Source organism: Triticum aestivum, chromosome 5D, assembly GCF_018294505.1.
Source record: "Triticum aestivum cultivar Chinese Spring chromosome 5D, IWGSC CS RefSeq v2.1, whole genome shotgun sequence".
Taxonomy (NCBI): Eukaryota; Viridiplantae; Streptophyta; class Magnoliopsida; order Poales; family Poaceae; genus Triticum; species Triticum aestivum.
Window position 1 is genome coordinate 10593075 of NC_057808.1, and position 18192 is coordinate 10611266.

Below are 18192 nucleotides of genomic sequence, written 5' to 3' on the forward strand. Positions count from 1 at the left end.
TAACAACTAGAGCCTCAACTACCTCCAGCTTGGACTCTTGAAAGCAGACCAATGACGCATCACAGGACTGCATGAACAAACGGATGGAATTACGCCTGGCCGGGTTATTCAGCCCCCTTACATTCCACAACACTACTCTAAGAGACATGTCCATAGAATGGCAACACACCACAGCAACTACATGAGAGCTAAGCACCACACGGCACCACGCTCTCCGGCAACTTGAAAGCAGCGAGCCCCTCCTGGGCCGGCTCGTCGAAGGCAACGCCGTTAGGATCGAAGAGGGCCGCCATCGCCCTAATGTGCTGAGAAGCCAATGGCGCATTGAAGAGCTTGAGGTATGCATCGAGCGCTTCAGGGGACAGGTGCTCTTCGGCCTTGATCACCCCCAGGCTACGCAACAGGATGGTTTGAGCCTTTTCGACCGGGCCCTGGCGTATGCCACTGTTCAACTAGGAGAGCCGCTCGCTCCTGCGCGGCGTGAAGTTGTGCTACCAAACATCACAACGTAACTGGGTGATTATAAAGGTGCTCTACAGGTGTCTCCGATGGTACTTGTTGAGTTGGCATAGATCAAGATTAGGATTTGTCACTCCGATTGTCGGAGAAGTATCTCTGGGCCCTCTCGGTAATGCACATCACTATAAGCCTTGCAAGCAATGTGACTAATGAGTTAGTTGCGGGATGATGCATTACAGAACGAGTAAAGAGACTTGCCGGTAACGAGATTAAGCTAGGTATTGAGATACCGACGATCGAATCTCGGACAAGTAACATACCGATGACAAAGGGAACAACGTATGTTGTTACGCGGTTTGGCCGATAAAGATCTTCGTAGAATATGTGGGAGCCAATATGAGCATCCAGGTTCCGCTATTGGTTATTGACCGGAGACGTGTCTCGGTCATGTCTACATAGTTCTCGGACCTATAGGGTCCGCACGCTTAAAGTTCTGTGATGATCGGTATTATGAGTTTATGTGATTTGATGTACCGAAGGTAATTCGGAGTCCTAGATGAGATCGGGGACATGACGAGGAGTCTCGAAATGGTCGAGACGTAAAGATCGATATATTGGACGACTATATTTGGACATCGGAAAGGTTCCGAGTGATTCGGGTATTTTCCGGGGTACCGGGGAGTTACGGGAATAGGAGGAAGAAGTAATGGGCCTCATGGGCCAAGTGGTGGAAGAGAGGAGGCAGGGCGCGCGCCCCCCCTAGCCCAAACCGAATTGGACTAGGGGGCCGGCCCCCTTTCCTCCTTTTCCTCCCTCTCCTTCCATCTCCCTCTCCTCCTTCCTTTCCTCCTCCTAGTAGGAGTAGGAAAGGGGAGTCCTACTCCTACTAGGAGGACTCCTCCTCCTGGCGCGCCCTACAGGGGCCAGCCGGCCTACCCTCTTGCTCCTTTATATACGGGGGTAGGGGGCACCCTAGGACACACAAGTTGATCATTGATCTCTCCCAGCCGTGTGCGGTGCCCCCCTCCAGCATAATCCACCTCGGTCATATCGTAGCGGTGCATAGGCGAAGCCCTGCGACGGTAGCTTCATCAACATCGTCACCACGCCGTCGTGCTGACGAAACTCTCCCTCGAGCTCTACTGGATCGTGAGTTCGCGGGACGTCACCGAGCTGAATGTGTGCTGAACGCGGAGGTGCCGTACGTTCGGTACTGAGGATCGGTCGATCGTGAAGACGTACAACTACATCAACCGCGTTGTCATAACGCTTCCGCTTAACGGTCTACGAGGGTACGTGGACGACACTCTCCCCTCTCATTGCTATGCATCACCATGATCTTGCGTGTTCGTAGGATTTTTTTTGAAATTACTACGTTTCCCAACACCAACCACGCCGGAGCAAGGAGCTCCCCTCGACCTCGGGCGCCTGCCTCCGGTCCGGCGACCGGCCGCTGCTCTGCTGACCTTCTCCCTCTCCATTCCTTCCCCTTCTGGATCTCTCCCTCACCTCTCACCTCCCCGTATCTTTTCTGTATAGGGAGCATCACACCCGCGCCAAGGACCTCCAACCCCGACGCCCAAGCTCCCGATGCTGTTCAGCGCCAGATCCGCGCCGCCCCACCTTCTCCGACCGTGTCGGGAGCCGCCGTCAGGAGCACCCGCGATGTCCAAGCACAAGTCCCGCTCGATACCAGCGCCGCTCCTCCACCGCAGGCGACGACGGCCGCCCCAGCTTCGCTCCAACGGCCCACGACTCTGTTCTGCTTTCCCGAGGCAAGGGCGATTACTGCCGTATGGCTCATCCAGGCGGCCCGCCGATGTGGGGAAGGACTGATGCACCGGCGGCGCACAGCGGCGTGGGGGTGGGCCGGCGACACACGACGGCGCGGAGGTGGGCCGGCGGCGCGTGGTTTGGCCGGCGGCAGGAGGTGGAGATGGGATTGGAAGGCAGGGACGTGCGGGTGCGTGGGTTAATTATTTTAATTTTTTTTCTCTTGTTAGTACCGCTTCGGGTTGAGCTATAATAGTACTGTGGGTTGAATACCCAAAATAGCAGGGGGTTTTCTGTAAAAACACCGACGACGTACGACCAGAAACCCTACGTGCTTTATTATTACTAGTAAATATGCCCGTGCGTTGCAACGGGAGACAAACAAAATTATGCACTAGCCAAATAAGTATGACTCAATACCCTGATATATGTGCGTACTCTATTTTAACACGGTGGCTCACCATGTTGCCATTTATTTTTCTTCTCACCCTCATTCATGATGGCTGCGATGTCCACGTGATCACAATGCATTCGACGTGGTACGCTATAAGCTTGCCAGTGCATACCAAACATTATGTTGCGCAAGGGAATATTTAAAACTTTGAAAACAAATCTCAACTATCACGAACTACTATCAACGCCAAAACATATAAAGACTTTCAAAAAAGTAAATAAATCCTAGACATAAAAGACTTCGAATCGGTGAATAGTTTCTCGAATCGACAAATTTTTTTTTTTGAAAATTTGGACTTCCTCAAAAAAAAGCACGAACATTAGTTTTGTGTACGAACTTTTTTTTAATTCATTAACATTTTTTGAATCAATGAACCTTTCTAAATTTGGGGAACAACATTTCCTTTATTTTTTATTTTTGTGAACATTTTCTAAAATTTTATGCACATTTTTTCAGATTCACAATATGTTTTGAATACACAATCATTTTTTCAAAATCATGAACATGATTTTATTTCCCGACCTTTTGTTCCAAATCGTGTTTTTTTTTGTTATTTGCCAACAGTTTGGCAATTCACCAACATTTTTTGAATCCGCAAAAATTTATGATTTTCTAAACTTTTTTTAATTCGCGTACCACCAACATTTTGTACTCAACAAACCACAAATATTTTTTTGACCCAACCACCAATTTTTTTATGATTAACATTCTTTGACTCAAAAAATCACCAACATTTTCTCAAAAACTCGCAACTTTTGAATTTTGAAAATCCCGTATTAATTTAAAGAAAGAAGAAAACAGAATGAGAAAAGAAAAGACAAAAAACGAAATTAGCAAAAACAGGGGAGTGAAGCCTCCCGCATGGGCCGGCCCATGAACGCATACATGGAAGGAGGACGTGAGAAAAGGAGGGCAAAAAAAGTGTGAGGGCTGGGGGGATCAAACTCTGGTTCTGTTGGCTGGAAGACCAAGGCGTTCGCCACTATACTATCAGTGAACCTGAGACTTATGTTGGTACCACCACTATAAAACAACAAAGGAGGACGGCGCCTTTGGATCTGAAAATCGAATCGTTTTTTCTCACTTATGGATGGCACGGTGGGTAATTTATATCAACTTCAGGGATGTTTTTTTGAACGGACGACCAGAAGCACTATTTGCTTTATTATAACTAGCAAAAGAGACCGTGCGTTGCAACGGGAGAAAAAAAACACAACACACACTCTTAACCGAACAACCATCACTCAAGACCACAATAGGTCCATCTCCTTTATTTTAGCGACACATCATATTTGTGTTGCCGCTTATCCTGCTTCTCACCCTCGCCGGCGGTGGCCTTAGTGTTCACACAAACCAAAACGTGTTAGAATGTGGTTAATCCTAAGACGGCTCTCTCTCCCTCTCTCCTCCCTCTCCCTCTCTCTCGCTTTCAATCACACTCGCGATGAGAAATTTGTTGTTTTCCCCTCCGACGTATTCAGAGGTATGCATTTGTAGTTCTCGATGTTTTCTTTTCCCTATATGATTCTAGTGGGTGTTTAGTTGCAATCCGGATCGCCGCCTGTATGAAAGAAAAATGGATCGTGCGCTATAGTTATAAGTTTGCTTCCAAAACAATATTTAAAAAATATTTAACATGTAAAATTAACATCATATACAGATTTCACACATTTTTCTAATCAAATTTCATATATAACATATTAAAATCAGAGTTACGGTTTAAAAGATACATATAATTTAGAAAACCATTTCTTTGAATTAAATATCTTTCAAAATAATATTTATAAATAATTAACATGTTAAAATAATCTTATATTCATATTCTACATATTTTTCTAATCAAATTTCATATATAACATGTTTAAATCGGAGTTACGGTTTAAAAGATATGGATGGTTTAGAAAAGCATTTGTTTGACTTAAATATGATCCGCGGATGGAATACCTAAAAAGTCAGGGGGGGTTTTGAAAAATTGGAAAATAACGGTTCGGTGTGACTTAAATCTGGACTGCGGGTTGATTTCATGAAAATGCAGGGATTTTTTTGCAAATTGGCGCGACGGACGGGTAGAAACCCAACGTGCTTTATTATTATAGGAAACATGCCCGTGCGTTGCAACGGGAGAAAATAAATCACCCCCATACACACACTCGATGACACCAAGAAATCATACGAAATCTTTCACAATGCCGTACGAGAAACAACATTATAAGTAGTGTTGTGCACAATTATAAAGGTGGGATGATTTTTTAAGTAACTAAAGTTGTGTCCAATTGATTAGAAAACAAAAATATCTATCTACTTGCCGGTATCAATTCACGTCTTTGTGGTGTTCCTCCTTATTGATACCTAAGAAATAATGCATTACCGTAAGAAAAAGAAATAATGCATTAGGCTGAAAATAGCGAATTACACTTTAGTACACAATGATAGCACGTGCATAGGAGCATGTTAGATATCTCCATAAAAAACAATCAATCTATAAGGACATGTATAACGAGTAGGCATTTTCAAATTCCCCATATAGAGAAAAGTATTTAATTAAAGTTGGAACATAAAAATAATTTTAGAAATGGTTATCATGCAAGATAATATCATATCTGGAATGTACACATTTTTTGAGTGATTGTCGTATATAACATTCTAAATTTAAAGTTAGGATTTGAAAGATATGAATATATTTTTAAATACTTGAATCTGCCAAAAAAGTTTAAGACCAAAATGGCTGGGCCGAAATTGAAAAATTGTGTAACCCATCAGATAAGATGGCACTTGGGCGATGCTGTTCTATCTTCCGCTCACAGAAATCAAGAGAAAACAAAGAAAAAGTGGGAGAAGTGGGGATCGAACTCAGGCCGGCTGGGTGGGAGCGCAGGGCTCAAACCAGTAAACTACAAGAGTACTTATTATTCATAATGGAATAACACTGTAAATGAGCTAATCGCAACGTTGGTGACTTAAAAAAACCGAATCGTTTTTGCCACTTACGGGTGGCATTGGTGGGTAATTCTTGCCAACTTCGAGGGTAGTTTTTATGACGTACGACCAGAAATCCAATTTGCTTTATTATTATATATATATATATACTAGCTGAATGCGCGTGCGTTGCCACAGATCAACAAAATCAGAAAACTACAACGACATACTATGACGAAAACTACGACGACATACTACCATCACATGAAGTATGTAAATGTGTGTGTGCATCCGGTTTCTTTTCTCCTATCCAAGCGTCTCATTGGCAATCTAACAAAAAAATCAGCTTCTCACGCAAATGGGGCCTTGATTAGTGACGCAACATGAGCGGACATCAACCTTCAGGAAGTACCCGTCAAGCTCACCAGATGCCGGCGCACCGCAGAAGTAATTCTGCACACATGAAGACTTAAAAGGCAAAAATCAATGTCTTAGAAAATTAAAAGAAGCTACACATATAAAAGTGTAAAAAGGTATAAGTGAGGGCAAAATTGTGGAATAGCTCTGATAAATGCATAAAAGGCAGTACACTACCAGAATAAATTAGTCTATGTGGCACTTTCATTATGATCGAAGTTTACATGCTCTTAATGTACCCTTCGAGAGCATAATGAAATCCTAAGAAAAATAAAATTATTATCAGCATAAGCAACATACAAGATGTCTAGAAAGTAAATAGTAATGGTCATTTTGACAGGAATCAAAATATGACACATTATTTAGAAAAAAGAGTTATAAATTCAATGTGCAGGCAACATGATACTAATTTATACACACGCACTTGTCATGCCCGCAGCAGGAACCATTTGAAAAAGAAAGTAATCATTATTGGTATACATATACTTGTCTTGGACACAAACCGAAACCTACATGCAGCTGAAATCATGCATCAAACCTGCATGTACAAAATACATCTATATTTTCTCAAGGTTGATAATTTTATAGTTTGGTAGCCATCTGCAACCATGCATCAATTCTCAGAATCATATCAGGATTGATTTTTTTTTTTTCAATTTGGTAGTCTGCAGATCAATATAACAAGCAACAATTTGAGGGTTGGGAGACATTCCTAATATGATTCACTTTTTTACAATGTAGTTTCATCATCATCGAAAATTTCCCAATTTGGTAGTTTGCATATCAACATAACAAGCAACAATTTTCCACTTTCTATAACGCAGTTCATCTAGAAAATGACAAACGGGACGTGGGTTTGACACCTAATGAATGATCATCTGCACATTTTAAATGATACCTTTTAGACCTTGTGATAAAAAAAGATGTTGAACTATTGGCAAAGATTCAAAATCAGTCAAGAGATTATTTAATTAGCACCATGATTCTACAACAAAGTGATCAAATTTGAGTACCTCTGCCTTGAGTCGAGCACCTCCATTGTCATCTGATTATTCAATGACGGACTGAATCAGACACAAGACACACAGTCATATGCCTAAATTCAGAATAACACAACAATCACACCAACACCCATCAGGAATACACACTCACTGCCCTGGCATGCAGCGGTTCATGCTCCTTTTGAAATTGCCTCTCGTGATGTGACTATCATGTTTTATCCATGTGCCCGACAATCAAATCAAGTCAGATAGTGACTCCAACTTCTTATTAATTGTGTGTTCCGTTGAACCTTTTAAGCGGTGAAATTACTTGTGTGCATACCATTCCGATGGGCATGCCGCAGTTGATGTTGGAGGAGCCATCCAGGGGATCAAAGCAGACACAGTACCTGATGGGAAATGAAGAGCCACACGTACACTTCATCAGAAACAGCAGAAGTAAAATTGCTCGACCATATCAAGCTTGTGAGCAGAGCATATGGAGCGGAGGTTTTTTACACACTTCCCACGGAGCTTTCGGTCCAAGTATGAAGCCTCCTCGTCCTCCTCGGACACAAGAACGCACTGCATATATGACGCCGTTCGCAGAGCAGTGTCACAAAACAGAATAGAAGCAACGATCTTGTTCAAAAATTAAAAGAACCGAGATGAGAGAAGAGTCATACGGTGCGGCCACTGCTGACAAGGGCATTGACCAACACCTCGTTGGGAGAGCACGTCCAACTTCTTTCCGCTCCTCCACCTGAAGAACCCACGGCAAAGAAAACAGGCAATCATCATCATAGCACCATTCTCACGGAAGAACAACTTTGATGAAGAGAGGAAACAAGCGCTTGCCTGGACGTTGCTCTGAACTGAGAGGCCGATGAGCTTGGCTTGGCCGGCCTTGTTGAGTGTGACGAACTTGCAGCCGAGGACGATGTGGGAGAGGAGGATGGTGAAGTCGCCGCGCGACTCCAGGTGCCTGCTCTGCTCCTTCAGCAGGTATCGCGTGATGGTCATCAGGTCCGTCCGGAAAGCGTCCGCCGCATGATCCATCTCGTTACTTCGACCGTGGACGATCCTCTCCCTCGCCGTTTACTTAGCCCGGATAGAGAGTTTTTTGCCTGCGTCCCTGTTCCCATCCCGCCGCCTCCGCCTCCCACGGCGGCTCAAGAGGGAGATCTCGCCTCCGACGCCGCTGCTCCCCCAAGGACCCGCGTGCGTTCCCGCCTCGTGTACGTCTCCACCGTGTTCACACTGTGTTGGAACCGGCGATCCACCTATTTGACACCTATTCCATTCGCCTCTCCTTCGTCTCCGGCCACGCGCTGCATGACTACTCCGGTGCCGCAGATTCAACCCACCCAGCTGTTCGAGGAGAGTGATTGGAGGAGTCGAGGCAACGGGACGATTGCGATGGCACCAGTCGAGGAGAATGGATCGGGAGCGAGGGGAAAGCACGAGATCGGCCAGAAGCCCAGAACCGCCGCTGCGCTCCTGCCTCTCCCGTATCTCCCTCTCTCTCTCTCTTCCACGGCAAGCGGAAGGCACGGGATGGGAGGCATCCCAATCCTCTAGACCCTTACGGCACCCGCAGAGGATCATGTGTGGGTTGCGCAGAGGCGAGCACAAGGGGCGGCGACGAGATCGGGGGCGAGGGGTTGGGAATTGCGACCTGTGTGACGACAGTTTTCGTTCTTGTTTCGAGCTGGGATTGATTAACCGGTCGGTTCCCTCGTTTACTTACGCTGGTTAACTCGAAAAAAAAAACAATTAGATGGGGCCACGTGGGTGGGAGGATGTATCGATAGCTAGCGATAGGAGGGAGGTCGAACCATCACGAGTTCGATTCTCCTTTAATAATAGAGATATATTAGGGAAAGAGGTAGAGATTTTTTAAAAAAATTGGCATCTCGTAGAGTGTGTTCTCTACAGTAGCTAGCTAGCGCATGCAGACCGGGCGCGACGCTGATGGATGAACCGGACGGTGCCGAATAATTGTATCTCTCCGGCCGGCAAGCCGACACGAGCACGGGGCACACGGACACGTTGGTGCGCGGCTGAAGCGTTCCTGCCACGACAGAAAGAAGAAAGAAACACATATACAAGCACTGAAGCCACTTGATTTTGCCAAATGCCAGGTGATCCATCGCGGCGTATTCCCTTGACGCTTTCTGCCGAAATCTCTGAATACACATTGTTGATGTGCGTCCAATATTTTGTGTGTTTTCTAGTGGAAGCGATGGACCAACGGCACGCACGCACGTGTCCACTCGCTCTGATTCTTCCTTTTCCAAAATCGTACGTACGCCATGAAGTTGAAGTAATTTCGTCAAACGAAATGCCGCTGTCGTTGTGGACGGGCGATCGACGACCTTGTCCCCGTGTGTGTGTGTGGCCTTCGAGTTATTAGTAGCTCACCCGCTTCGTGTTTTTTTCTTTGCGAGTCACCCGCTTCCCTTGTGACCTCTAAAAAGTCAAAATAGTGACGACATGTGTTGGTGCCAGGCCCTTGCTTGGCTAATGTACGGCTTCTGCCCTTTCCGTAAGAAAAATTAAGAGTAAAATGCATCACTAGTCATTGTACTTATGTCAAAAGCTCATTTTGGTCACTGTACTTAAGAATACGGTCAATACAGTCACTAAATATGACTTAAGGTGATTATACGGTCACTGACGCACCGTATAACTTAGTATTTTGCCTACTTTGACCGGTCAAACTGTCTATGTGACAAATAAGCAGCCTAGTCAGCCAACGTTCTCTCTACCTTTATGCGAGTCCCACCTGTTAGTGAGTTGAAAGAAATAAAAAGGAAATAGAGTGCATCAATGAGGTTCGAACTTGAGATCTCAGGGCGGCGCAAGCCATCTTACGTTCACTAGGTTTACGTGAGTCCCGCCGAGTCGTTCCGTCGCGATCGTATCCATCCTGTTGGTGCTAGTGCAAGCCACCGGCCAGAAGCGATATGTACGTACGTCTACCGCAAGACTAAACGTGCACGTGTTGTTAGTCAAGAGATCAATCAAGCAACTTTTGAGACCGAGTTTTCCCCGAAAAACTAGGAGCCACCTCAGGAGGCGATTAGGGTTTCGAGTGGAAAGAGGGCGGCCGCCGGTCAATTCTTGTCGGCGGGCTGCACACAGGGAATCCTGATGGCCGCGGCATCAGGTTCGTCGAGCGGCAAGGATGCTCTCTCGCCAAGGGCGGCGAGGGCGCGCATGGAGGATGCCATGGGGAAACTAGATCTCACGGAAGAGGAGGCAACGCCATTGATCCTGGATGATGTTGATGACGGCGCAAGGCCAGTCTGGGCGATTGCGGGGAAGGTACTCCACCGGAATTTGTTGCATATTCAGACGATCGCCAATGCTTTGCGCCCGGCTTGGGGAAACCCTAGAGGTCTGGTGTTCCGATCGGCTGGTGAGAATATCTTTGTGGCGGAATTTGAGACTCAACGCGATCGTGATCGCGTGTGGGATGGCTCACCATGGCATGTGAGCAAGCATGTTGTGATTCTCACCGAGTTCAAGGAGAGTATGCAGCCGTCCGAACTGCAATTTGACAAACTCAGGATTTGGGCTAGGGTTTTGAACATGCCGTTCAATCTGAGGAGTGACACAAGGGGCAAGGTTGTGGCCAGGCAAATTGATACGAATGCATCTGCTGTCCAGTTTGATCCCGTTGGGGGGTTCCTGCGTGCAAGGGTGACCATAGATGTAAGGAAGCCTTTGCGCAGGTGGATCTTGATCGACTCTGCGGCGAGAGGCAGCAGGGATTGGTATGACATACAGTACGAGCAGGTGCCCAATTTCTGCTTCTCGTGCGGACGATTGGGCCACTCGGATCTTCATTGTCCGACGCCTGGGTCACGGGATGAGAACGGTGATTTACCTTTCAAAACTAGCCTGAGAGCGCCGGAAGAGAAGAAGAAAACAGTGTCCAGCGAGGGCTCGTCTAAAGAGCAGCAATCTAGTCAGAATAGCAACAAGGAGGCTCGTACGACGAATGCAAAAACAGATGCAAAAACAAATGCCTATACTGAGGTTGTTTCCCCTCCAAAGAAAAACAATCAGAAGAATAAGAGGAAGGGAGGTCCTCAAAGTCAGAAACAAGTGTATAGACAGATTGCGCTGCCACCGGTGACTACCGTGGAGCAGGTGCAAGAGAAAGGAGCCACCAATGCAATGGTGGTTTTCAAAGCGGGAGAGAATGCATCGGTGGGTGAGGACAGAGACGTTGGGACAGAACGGGATCCGAAGAAGAAAAAGCCCACACCCACCAATTCTCAGAACTCGGATGAATCGGCGGTGGCTGTGATGCAGCCCCGCCGGGAACAATGAGTTGCTTAAGTTGGAACTGCTGGGGGCTTGGGAACCCCGCGGCAGTTCGTGAGCTTCGCAATATTGTGAAGCAAGAAGGGCCCGATCTCCTGTTTGTTATGGAGACGAAGATTTCGGCAAAAAGAGTGGAAAGTCTGAAACTCCTGCTTGGGTTCGCGGGCTGTTTTGCTGTTAGCAGCGCCGGCCTCAGTGGGGGAATTGGTATGTTCTGGTCCGGGGAACTGGATGCAGAGTTGAAGAACTATAGTTCCGGCCATATTGATATGATGGTGCGGAAGAAATGTGATGGCGCGAAGCAATGGCGGGTGACAGGGTTCTATGGAGCCCCGAAAGTTGAGGATCGTCATCATAGCTGGAGGTTTATGAGGACACCGCATGCAATTCAGCATGATGCGTGGATGTGCATTGGAGATTTCAATGAGACCTTGAGTGGTTCAGAGCACATTTCCAGAAATCCCAGACCGGAGTGGCAAATGAGGGCTTTTAGGGAAGTGACGGACGACTGCTCTCTTATTGATTTGGGTTGGTCGGGGACTGAATACACATGGGATAATATGCAGTTCGGCAGATCGAATGTGAGAGCCCGGCTGGATCGGGCGTTTGGTAACTCCGCTCTCTTACAAATGTTTTCACACATTAAGGTCAGACATATTGTAACAACGGAGTCATATCATTGTTTTGTGTTTGCAGATCTCCGCGAGCACTTGGAAACGGCAGTACCCAGAGGGCCAAAACCTTTTAGATACGATGACATGTGGCAAACTCACGTGGACTACGAAAAGCTGGTACTTGACTCATGGCAAAAGGGTGCGGGCCGGGAAGGACTACGAGGAGTGAGTCAAGCTCTTACGGCGCTACAGGGCAACCTCGTGGCGTGGTGAGCAAAGGAGTTTGGCTATTTGTCGCGCAAGATCAGGAAGTTGCGAGAGCAGCTCTCCCGACTGCGTGCCAATCCTCTGCGACGGGGACCTACGGAAGAAGAGAAAGCAGTGGCTCAGAAACTTAAGCTGGCTCTGCATCAAGAAGAAATCTGGCTCCGTCAGCGATCACGTGTTCCATGGCTGCGGGAAGGGGACCGAAACACGGGTTATTTTCAGGCCCGGGCCGCCCAACGCAAGCGCATGAATAAGATAGAAAATCTTGTCCGCAGTGATGGATCGATGTGTACTAGTTTGGAGGAAGATCGTGCTGAGGTGCAGCAGTTTTATGAGCAGTTGTATACCTCGCAAGGTTTTCATCAGATGGATGAATTGTTGGATGTTGTACCGCCACGGGTGACTCCTGTTATGAACGATGCACTTAGCAAGCCTTTTACAGAGGAGGAGGTGCGCCGAGCTCTCTTCCAGATGGCTCCTTCGAAGGCCCCGCGGGTGGATGGTTTCACGGCTGGGTTTTTTCAGCGCCATTGGAGTTGGCTCAAAGATGACATTGTTCCAGCGGTGCTTGACTTTCTTAATGGGGGAGAACTACCACCGGGGATAAATGACACTTCTATCACATTGATCCCCAAGGCACGATTCCCACAAAGTATCACTCAATATCGTCCTATCTCTCTCTGTCCGGTTTTGTATAAGATCGCCTCCAAGGCCATTGCTAACCGTCTCCGAGAGTTCTTGGATGATATTATCAGTGTTGAACAAAGTGCGTTTGTCCCTGGTCGCCTGATTACTGACAATGTGCTAATTGCACATGAAAGTGTGCATGCGATGAGAAGAAGGAAGAAAGGGGGGAATGTTGTATGTGCTATCAAGCTGGACATGATGAAAGCATACAACCGTGTAGAATGGCACTACTTGCAAGCGATCATGTTGAAGCTTGGTTTCTGTATGGAGTTTGTTCGCCTAGTCATGAAGTGCGTCACTTCAGTCAGATTCTCAATACGGGTGAATGGTGAACTTCTTCCTTTTTTCACTCCCTCTAGGGGGCTACGACAAGGGTGCCCAGCATCTCCGTACTTATTCCTGCTATGTGCGGAAGGATTAACTTCACTTCTGAACCACTTTGGTGGTTTGAGAGTAGACAAAGGCATTCGAGTCAGCTACCGATCTCCGTGGATCAATCATCTTCTTTTCGCGGATGACAGTCTAATATTTATGCAGGCAAAGGTGGACAGTGCCCAAAGGCTCAATGAGATACTGAGAATTTATGAAAGGGGCTCAGGGCAGGCTGTCAACAAAGAGAAAAGCTCTATTTATTTCAGTCCGAACACCTCTGCCCCAGATAAGCTACTGCTGAAGCAAACTCTGAACATTTTGGTAGAAGCTTTCAGCGAGTGTTACCTTGGTCTACCTACAGCTGTGGGTAGGATCACAAGCGGTACTTTTGGCCATATTGGAGAGAGGATTCGAAGCAAACTCCAAGGCGGGTCGGAAAGAATGATTTCTTGTGCTGGAAGGGAAGTGCGTATAAAGACTATAACCCAAGCTATACCTATTTTCAGCATGAGTTGTTTCAAGTTAACAAAGAAGGTGTGTAAGAGCCTCACTTCCTCCTTCGCTAAGTATTGGTGGAGCAGCTCCCTGGATCATAATTCAATGCATTGGAAGGCTTGGACGGCTCTGGCAAGTCCAAAAGAGAAGGGCGGAATGGGATTATGGGATCTTGAGCTTTTCAACACAGCTCTTCTCGGCAAACATGGTTGGCGACTGATGACGAACCCATCATCGCTTTGTGCTAGAGTTCTCAAAGGGAGATATTTTCCCACTTGTGATTTTATGCAAGCTACAGTCCCGCGTTTTTCCTCGGCGATGTGGCGTGCTATCATTGCAGGGAGGGATTCTTTTCAAGTCGGTCTGATCAAACGCATAGGAGATGGCAGGTCGGTCTCTATCTGGGCTGATAAGTGGATCCCCGGTACTCTTTCTATGACTCCGACTGTCAGAAGTACTAATACACAATTGCAAACAGTCTCAGAACTTATTGATACGGTTAATTGGTCGTGGAAGACAGATGTGGTCCGTCAAAACTTCATTACCCCCGATGCGGATGCAATCCTTAACATCCCCCTGATGCGGGGTGGGGGCGATGATGTTCTTGCATGGGCTCACGAACGGTCGGAATGCTATACTGTAAAATCAGCGTATCGTGCTCTAATGACTCGTAACGAGCATCTGGCTCTAGAGGAAGGGACGATCACCGAGACTTCATCGACAGACAAACAGCTATGGTCGCGGTTATGGAAGCTTAAGATTTTGCCAAGGGTGAGAGTGTTCTGGTGGCGGGTGTTGCATGGGATTCTTCCGGCTGAATCTACTCTCATGCACCGCCATATCACGACCATTGGCACCTGCAAACTGTGTCTTCACGCAGAGGAAGACATGAAGCATGCGTTACTGGATTGCACCCATGCCAAACGTTTTTGGAACGCGGCTCCGGACTGGCTTGATATCAAGCGACCGGAGTTGCACCCACTTACATGGTCTCGGAATGTTATTTGCGATCCTATGTTCTCTGAGTCTGAGAGAGCTAAATTGGTTACTGTCAAGTGGGCGATCTGGACCTCAAGAAACAATGCCACGCATGACAAAAAGGAACTTGATCCTTTTCAGTCCATGAAGAAAACCCAAGAAGCTCTAACTGTGCTTGAATTACCTCGCGACCATGCGTGAATTTTGCCGGGGCATGGTTGGAGACCGCCAGACTTGGGCTGGATCAAGATCAACACTGATGGTAGTGTTGCAATGGAAGCTAGAAGGGGAGGGGCGGGTGGAGTCGCAAGAACACACTCATCCTTCCTAGCTGCATGGTGCAAACCTTACCCGGGAATCACAGATCCTCTTATAGCCGAAGCACTCGCTCTACACGATGGTGTTCTCTTTGCTCATCTTCGAGGCTATTCTGAGGTGGTTTTCGAGTCTGATAATTTGGAGATTGTGAATCTCTGGAACTCGCGTCACAATGCTCGTGCGGTCGTGGCGCCTATCTTGTCCGAGATTAGGGAGCATGTTATTTATTTTAAGTCTTTTGTAACTCAGCATGTAGGGAGGTCAGCTAACGTTTCGGCTCACCTTTGTGCTAAACAAGCTAGCACCCTGGATGTAACCGAATGTTGGATGGACTCCATTCCGAGTCTTCTTGTAACCAGCCTCTCAGCTGATTCAGCTGGAGCTGTTAGTGTTGAATAAAGAGCTCCCAAATTTCCCTGCAAAAAAAAATCAAGCAGCTTGCTAGCTTGCTTGCTTTTTTTCTTTTTGAATTGAGGGGCGATGCCCCGATTTCATTTCATATAATGAAAAGAAACCGATAAACGCTAGCTTGCTTGCTTCCTAAATATAAGTCTTTTTAAAGATTTCAATACGAACTACATACGGATGTATATAGATTTATTTTAGAGTGTAGATTCACTCAATTTGCTCGGTTTGTAGTCCATATTAAATCTCTAAAAAAACTTATATTTAGGAACGGAGAGAGTAAAAACCAACAATCGTCTGCCGTTCCTGAGGTCTCAGCCCTCGCGCCATGTCTTTCACGTTTACACCGCGACCATGTATCTCCTGGCCTTCAGGGTCAGCTGGTTCGCATGCAGCCTGCCGCCGCTTGGCGCGCTCGTGCAATTTCTCACCATATTCGCATCATTCACCAGATGCGCTGGCCAACTGATAGATGTCAGTGGATGCACAGGAGCTGCGAGAGGAGGCGGTGCAACGCATACCAACTCTTTGTTTGTGTGAGATGGCCACATGGACGACAACGGCGACACCCACACCGGTCGCTCTCCTTGCCGTGCGCGCGTACCATGGCGGCCCGGCTGCTGGAGCACGCCCCGGCGGCCTCCGATGTGTCATGTGTGCATGCTGTGTGGTGTGTGCTAGGCTGCTAGCGAGTGTGTGCATGCGTGTTTCGTATTCTGATAATAAGGGGATAGGCTCTTGTTATTTAGCATGACTAACCGGTGGTTCAGTTGCCTAGCTCGTTTCGGCGGTAGCCAAAAGTCCAAGTTTCTAATCCCTACTGCACATAATTTTTCCTATTTATTTCTTCATTCAACTAGCTGACTAGGCTACTTATTTGCCACATAGGCAGTTTGACCGGTCAAAGTAGGCAAAATACGAAGCTATACGATGAGTCAGTGACCGTATAATCACCTTGAGTTGTATTTAGTGACCGTATTGACCGTATTCCTGAGTACAGTGACCAAAGTGAGCTTTCGACACAAGTACAACGATCAGTGATGCATTGTACTCAAAAATTAATAAGTTGAATAATATGGCGCTGTCGTCGTCAACTTCTTTTAAAAAAAGGCGCGTGGCTGTTTAACCGGAAGCAGCTAGCGAGAGTGACGTAATTGGTGGTGGTGTAGCGCGTGTAGACCGCGATCGACCGACGTTGATGGATCCCCCGGACGGTGCCTACTGCCTGGCCCCGAACGAATATCTCCGGCCGACACGGCCACGCCCACGCCCACGCATGCCATCACCACGGATGTGTATGTCTCCGGTGCGCCGCTCAGGCGTTGCTGCCTCCACATAAACGGCAGGCTGAGAGGCATCTGCCAACCTATCACGGTTTCGCAGCAGTGCTCCCCGCCGAAACCGGCCTGTAGCATCGCATCGCATGAAATAGTTGAACTTTGTAGGGGAAGCGGTCGGCACGTGGCCACGTTCCGGTTCTCCCGCTCCAAAAACACGTAATAAGTACGTCAGGAAAATGGAAACTATTAAGCTGGCTGGTCAAATAAAGCCGTACGTCGCTGTCCTTTGTGACTTGTGTGGCGTGGAATTAGCTCACCTGCTCCTGCAAGCCTAGCATTTGGCGAGAGCACATAGCCCTTAAAGAGTTAAGATAACGTCTTACTCGAACCGGCACTGGTAGAAAAAAACCCTTTAGTCCCGGTTCGCAACAGCCTTTAGTCCCGGCTGTGCAACCGGGACTAAATATCCGCGACTAAAGACTCCCCTTTAATTGCGCCTTTTACGGACCGCGACTAAAGGCTTTAGTCCCGGTTCTTGTGGCTGACCGGGACTAAAGGCCCGTCCACGTGGGCGCCCGTGGTCCGTCGGAGCGGAGGACCTTTAGTCCCGGTTCTCGTGGCCAACCGGGACTAAAGGCCTCCTCCGCAGGTTTAGGGTTTTAGCCCCCTAAACCTGGTTTCTTTTTAATTTGTAGTGTTTTATTTCTTTTATATTTTATTTTGTATTTTATTTTAATTTTGATGAAGTTTCAGTACACATATTCTACGCTACTATATACATGCATATGAAATTTCAAACAAGAAGAATTCAAGAGGAATATATAATATATATTCAACCTCGGGTGACCATATACAACTTCGAACAAGTTTCCATACACAATTAAGATGGATGACCATATACAACTTCGAACAATTTCAATCTCGGGTATGCATATAAATTTCTTCGTCCTCGGTATAGTGTTCTCCTTTAGGATTGATGACTTCCCTCATGAAAAATCCTGCTAATTCTTCTTGAATTGGTCGGAAGCGAGCTTCTGGACTAAGCCTCCTCCGCAAGTTATCCGTCGCGTTCCGCACGCTATCCGATGCCTTCCGCTCAGAGGTGTGTCTCCGGATGTTCTCACAAACATAGTATCCACATAGATTGGTCCCCTGGTGGCTGCTTATCCACATTAACTAACCTTCTGAAATCTAGCTCATGTTTGAATTCACCGACAATTTCTTCTGAGAACCGTCTCCAAACCCTACAGGGCAAAGAAAATTAAATGAACAAGGGAGTTATTAGTTACTTTATATTAGGAAATGAACGAAAGAGACCGATCGATATAGAGCTCAAATGATTGAAAATAATTACTTTTGCAGCATTTTTCTCATGTCGGCCCAACGCTTTGGATCCGAATCCATAGAGTCCATGATTAGAACTCTGGAGGTGTGAAGTT

At 46.9% G+C, this 18192-nt stretch overlaps 1 long non-coding RNA gene across 1 annotated transcript; it reads right to left on the reverse strand.

The window, feature by feature from the left end:
* Positions 1-5864: 5864 nt before the first annotated feature.
* On the reverse strand, positions 5865-7771 carry LOC123124102 (uncharacterized). The gene is made up of 3 exons (XR_006460970.1): positions 7686-7771; positions 7523-7584; positions 5865-7409 (listed from the first exon to the last, which is right to left on the reverse strand). It is a non-coding gene; the product is annotated as an uncharacterized lncRNA (long non-coding RNA).
* Positions 7772-18192: the final 10421 nt, after the last annotated feature.